Below are 6,213 nucleotides of genomic sequence, written 5' to 3' on the forward strand. Positions count from 1 at the left end.
ACTTTATTCGTCATTTAAAAGGCCTGTCAGATAGATACAGACCTTCAGCAACAGGCTGACCTTTACTGATAATCTGTGTGACTCACTCAACAATTTTTCATTTAATTTCATACAGCTGGGGCATTGGGGGGGGGGGGCAGTTCACTTTCTTCCTCAACTGAGTAATCAATTACGATCACACTCTTCCTACGGAGACTCCCACCATCCTTGCTGTAACAGAAGCATTAGCCAGGCACCGCGTTCCAGAGCGCCATCTGCGCCTCAGTGAACACAGCTCTGAACTGAAACTGAGGCTGTAATTCCAGCACTCATACATGCAGTTAAACATGCCTGGAGTAACCAAAACTCTCGGCTTCACGTGTAAAACAACGAGGACCAAAAGAGGTTTTGGTCACTGATTTAACTGCGACACATGCAATGTTTTGTTTCTGCAAAAACGGAGAAGGTTCTATGTTCTGCATGTTCATGTGTCTGCACTGCATAGCGTTAGTCATACAGGAAGCCCAAGTCCCACACTGACCGAGGAGGGGCCACTATTCTGCGAGGAGGGGCCATTCTAGGAGAGATCTGGCAGCGATGCATTCAAATGTAGGTATGTTTCCTCTATGAAGACCGGAGCCCAGGTGAAATGTTCACTAGTGCTCGATAAAATGATGCTTCATGAACCATTTGCTATATTTTCTGACCCCACTAGACGGTGTTCTTGGTTTGCTTGGTTAGCATCATTTTGTTAATCACTAGTGTTTATTCAGACCAAGAAACTGGGAGAATCAAATAGTTTCAGTATTTCCATTTTATTTATCTAGCAGACACTTCTATCCAAAACTACATACTTTTCTTAGATTGCTTTGATGAGGGGCCCAATGGCAATTAAAAATTTGAAGCAGCAGCCATCCAATCACAGGTACAGCATTGTAACCCACCTGAGCCACACACTGCCTCCTTACAGCTCATGTAGACCTCCCCATCAGTCCATCTTGCCCAAGAGTCATTTCCACCGTTAGGAGAGTTCTTCCTTCAAACGACATTCGAGCATGGTACCTCTCTCTCAAAGGCTAAATGATCGATATAAACAGGGCATTACAGCTTCAGACAAGACAGGGAATCAGCGGTTAGATGTGTTTAGACATGGGGCCATCAGATTAAGCGATCCTGCTGTGGTATGAGGCCGTCAGCAAACCCAGCAGCAGGGAGGGCATGTCGACCAGTTCGCCGGAGATCGGGGGTAACATTTACAGCAATGCACTTTATCAAAATCACTGACTGAGACAGGGTGGTGCTCCAACGGAGAGGGCAGGGCTGGCATCTGCCTGGGCATTCTCAACGGACAGGCCTCCATTACGAGTCAGAGAACAGGAGCCGCGTCCGGCAGGAATCGCAGGTGCAAAGCAGTCGAGAAGCAAGGGAGGCCAGCTGATTTCAGCTCAGCAAACACACACAGGAGAGTAGAGGGGTAGAGAAGCAACAGGCAGCAATATCTGTCTGCTTTCTACTCTCTAATCGACGTCAGGGAGAGAGAAAACTACACAAGAAAAAGCACAATTCAAAATCGCCACCAGCACTTCGTATCCAGGCGACGTCGAAGGAAATCGAGCAAAAGCTTTGACAGCTTCTGAGATGAAGGGCCCGCATAGCCTTTTAAGTGGCATTGTGGGAAAACAGCACGAAAACATAAAAACCAGCCATGGTCACGCCGGCGATACGCCTGAAAGCGGCATCACCGCGGCCGCAGCGTTTAAACGGGGCTGTTAGCCAGCAGAGCCGAGAGGCGCCACGTGCGACCGATTAATTACTGGCTAATCTCCGTGAAATCTCTGCCTCCCTGCTCCTTCTCCCCCTATAGGGCCCTGTCAGCCCTAATGAATTGTTGTTAATTACCTGCCAAGGCCTTTGGCTTTAAATATAATCCACGAGACATTTAACCCAGGTCAACGTGAATGATAAACATGCTTAACGAAGGAGCTTCTGTTAAATGGGGCGAGGGCCATTGTGCTCTTCCTACCTTAGTGCCGCTCGAACCGCAGGAATATGTCACTCTGATTACCCTTATTATATTACGCATAATGAGATCAAAAGCCGTTTAAGCGCTGTTCCGTGTGTACGGAGGAATTAACACGGCCGTACCCTTTAGCAACGGATGAGGGCCGGCTCATCGCTCTCTCCGCAGATACAAGAGGCTTCATACTTAGCAGTCAGAATAAAAATGTCAAGGTTTCATTTGACGTGAACGGACTGGAACGGACGAGGTCCCCACCCCCGGCCGATCTGTCACAAGGGGACGTTGGTGACAGCAACGATCCCTCCCATGCAACGCCACACGCGATGACACCGCCGGGCAGCATTCGTCTGCTCCCCCGACTCCATCACGAGTTAAGGACACATTTTCCTGTTGCCAGAAGGACAGGACCAGCACTGTTAGTTTCGTATGGATGCCCTCTGCCCATACACCAGGCAGCCAAACTTATGGGAGAGTAATGCCTATTACTTCTGCGAGATAACATGTGAGTTACGAGTTTGGCCAGAGTATAAAAGTCATGTGACTTTGAGGAAGAAACTGCAGTTTGTGGGGGGGGGCTGGCTGAGCTCCCCCTAGTCTCCTGAGTTGACACTGGAATTAGTTGGCAAGACCAGCATTGCAGTGATCAGCAACACTGCATCGCCTTTTACTGTATGTCTTCTACCTGGCTAGCTAACAGAGGGGATTATGCACGGATTTAGCAGTTGTTTGTTTTGGTTAGTTGTTCAAATGCAGTTGTTTACCATCACTGCTCAGTGAATTCAGTGTGTTGTGAGGATATAATTGTGTTCTGCGTTGGCACTTTGTACCTTTGCATAAGCGGTTTGTCGGTACCCTATAGCAGAGAAAGTAATAGGCTATGTGTGCATCAGATACCCAAGTTAATGCATAAGGTAAGATGTCTTTTTTTTGCCCCCAAGTGCAAACATCAAATTCTGCTTCTGTGCATTGCCCACCCCCCCATGATGTGAACTTACACAATTCTGATTGAGCAGATTCTTTTAACCAAAACAATGTACATTTTTTGATGACAGGGTCAGATAGTCCCTAGAGCATTTGGGGGTTAAGGGTCCAATGGTGACATCAGTGCCCGGTGTGGGTTTTGAACTAGCAACCTTCTGGTCATAAGCACAGAAGCCTAATACATTGAGCCACACGGCAACCCCCAGTTTTATTCTCAAAAACCACTCAAAGCTTTCTGGGGAGTTTGTGCGTGACACCTCCGCGCAGACCACTTGCACATAGTGCCCAGAATGACTCCATCTGATCGCTGGTTTCACACTTGTGTGGATAGGGTTAATATAAAGGCACAGCGCACAACCTCTTCTGACACCCTTTGGAATGAGGTTATGAACCGGTATCTTCGGGAGCGTATGGAGTTCCTGGAATGAGACAATAAAAAAAGCACAATGTGTCAGTGGGCGAGCAATTAATTTTGTCTATGTCAAGCTGGGGAAGATGAGGGATTATGGGGGGGGGGCAGGTGTTGTGTGTCAGGGAAACGCCGGCTATCTCAATCACAGGCAGACCTTAAGAGCACAAGTAAGATTGATGAGTCACAAACAACTCAGTGCTTCATCCTCTGCGCCTGTCCCAATCCCCCCACAGATGGAGTAATGGAAGCTGTCAGTCAAACCTCCACTTCCCCTCCTGGGGAGGGGGACGGCGGGTGGGGCCATGTCTCTGATCCCAGATTTTAGGGGTCTTCTTCAGCTCATAATTGTTGTTACCTACGTTGCAATTTCGGGGAAGATGGAATTCTTCAGTGACCATCGGTGCTTCGTATAAATCGCAATTTGCTTACGAGCGACGCCCGCTGAATCCACACTCAGGACAAGGCATGTATGAAAACAAAATGATCAACCAATAAATAAGCAGACAGGCAGACAGGGGGGGTCAGTGGGTGGCACCGTCCCTGCACACCTCCCGAGTTACAGGTTCGAACCCCCCTTCTGTAGGTGTATAGTTTGCATGTTCTCCCTGCCATGTGGATTTATCCCAGTACTTTGGCTTCCTCCTGCATTGCAGAGATGTACAGTTTGGTGAATCACTGTATCTGAATTGCTGGTAGCAAGAGGTTGTGTGTGCTCTTGTGTGCACTGCAATGGACTGGTCCAGGTTGTACCCCAACCTCATGCTCTGTGTGGCCTGGGATAGGATCCAGCCCCTGGGATAGGATCCAGCCCCTGGGATAGGATTCAGCCATGCTGACCAGGGCGAGGAGTTAGAGGATGGATGGATGGAATAAATAAAAGATGAGGAAGAATCAGACAAGGAAGGGAGGCAATGAGGGGGAGATGGAAAGGAATAAAGGCTCGTCAAAGGGGCCGGGGGCCGTCTGGAGGAGGATCAAAGTTTTCACCGCGCATAAATAAGAGAGCGTGCCCCATCTGTGCTGGGCAGCCGCTGGGGGCTGGGGGAAGGCCGCGGCCAACCCCCCCGGGCCCGCAGTGGACGCCACATTGCGGCATGACATTTGGAAAGGCATGAAAAGGCTCTCCGGAGAGAGAGTAGGCCGTGTGGGATACAGACACACCAGAGCTGCACCCCCAGTCCAGCAGAAGGTGTGAATACACTCGAAATCGTTTATTCCTGTCATGATGACATCCTCAGTTAGGGAAAACCATCAGGAAATACCTAACATCTTTATTATAAATTATATACTTTGGAAATTGTATATAACTGTATTTTGCAATATTTTAAAATAGTAATTATAAATATTTAATGAACATTCACTAATTTAGCGTTTCCCAGTTTTTTGAGAACTCCGTGGTTTTATTGTTAGACAGCCTTTATCCTGGGAACTGGAGCGTTCTCTGCCCTTCCGCGAGGTGGAGTTTCTGCAGAGTAATTCGGATCCGCGCGGGTCAGCACACGAGCGAGGAATAAACAATAGCCTGGCTTTTCATGGAGCGACTGGCCGCGCGATGTCCTTGTTATGCAGTTCTCTCTTCGCACAGATGCTTCATTGTAATAACACCGTGTTCTTGCACGGTCTCGGCGGGCTTCTCAGCTAAACGGGCTGCATTTGGATCAAGGTCAGGTGACTGCAGCCCCCCCACCCCTCCACCCCGGGCGAGGTCAGCCAGATGGACTGCTCCCCGTGCGAGGCCTCGTCAGTCGTTTTCTCTGGGACATAATTAATCTTTTGCGCTCGCACCCGCGCCGAGTGGAGAGCAGCACTGCACACTCGCTGACCTTTCAGCTCCTACTGTAACGCCGCCTCCGCTGACAGTTCCACGTTCGCCTAATTTGAGCCGAGGATTCTCCCGCCGGCTGCGTGTGTGCAGGTCATGCGGGTCCGGGGGGTGTGGCGGTGGTATCCATGCCATTGATGATGCGATGGCACCGAGCAACAGTAACACTACCCCCGGGGCCTGGTATGGCACATAGTCAACTGGCAAGTGAGGGAGGAGCTGGGGCTGGAGCAGAGGCAGAAAAGGCGCATGTGCAGGGTCTGTGAGATGTTCAGGATCTGTGCGAGGTTCAGGGTCTGTGAGAGGTTCAGGATCTGTGAGAGGTTCAGGGTCTGTGAGAGGTTCAGGGTCTGTGAGAGGTTCAGGGTCTTCAGCATCCACGCAGTTTTTTTACTTTTTTCGAGATGTTGCATTTTGTTTCACTCACTTAGGGGTTTCAAGTTTTATTATCACATGGGTTCAGCGGAAGACAGTGAAACCCTTATGCCAGAGTTGTAAGGGAGGGGACAGGTGCGGGGGGACAATATACAGACAGCAGCGAGATACGGGACAGACAGCAGTGTGAGCATCTGCATTCTGATACATGCCATTGCAATTAATAATAATTATTATTATGAATGATGAGATAGTGTCTCTGTCACTGCTGGTGTCTATTACTGGTCTGAAAGACGGCGGGTTAGACAGCCTTGTGATAAGGGACCCCGTCGGGGTTTCAGAGCGGTCCCACTCGAGCCCACTAGCACGTCAAGATACGTGTGCGTGACTCCCAGCACTGTCCCTGCCTGCCCGGGGGTATGTGTGTCGGTGGGGGGGGGGGTTCTTTCACAGTGAAAACAAAGGCGTCTTCAGATGAGACATCCACGAAAAACATGCCCCCCCCACCTGCCTTATCTTGGTTCAGCAATGCTGTCATTGATCCAGCCACGACAACGAGTCAAATCCCCCCCAGCGATCGCTGCACAAATACCCTCCGGGCCCATCGATCGGACTTGTACGCTG

This window comes from Paramormyrops kingsleyae, chromosome 3 (assembly GCF_048594095.1).
Source record: "Paramormyrops kingsleyae isolate MSU_618 chromosome 3, PKINGS_0.4, whole genome shotgun sequence".
In the NCBI taxonomy this organism is placed as follows: domain Eukaryota; kingdom Metazoa; phylum Chordata; class Actinopteri; order Osteoglossiformes; family Mormyridae; genus Paramormyrops; species Paramormyrops kingsleyae.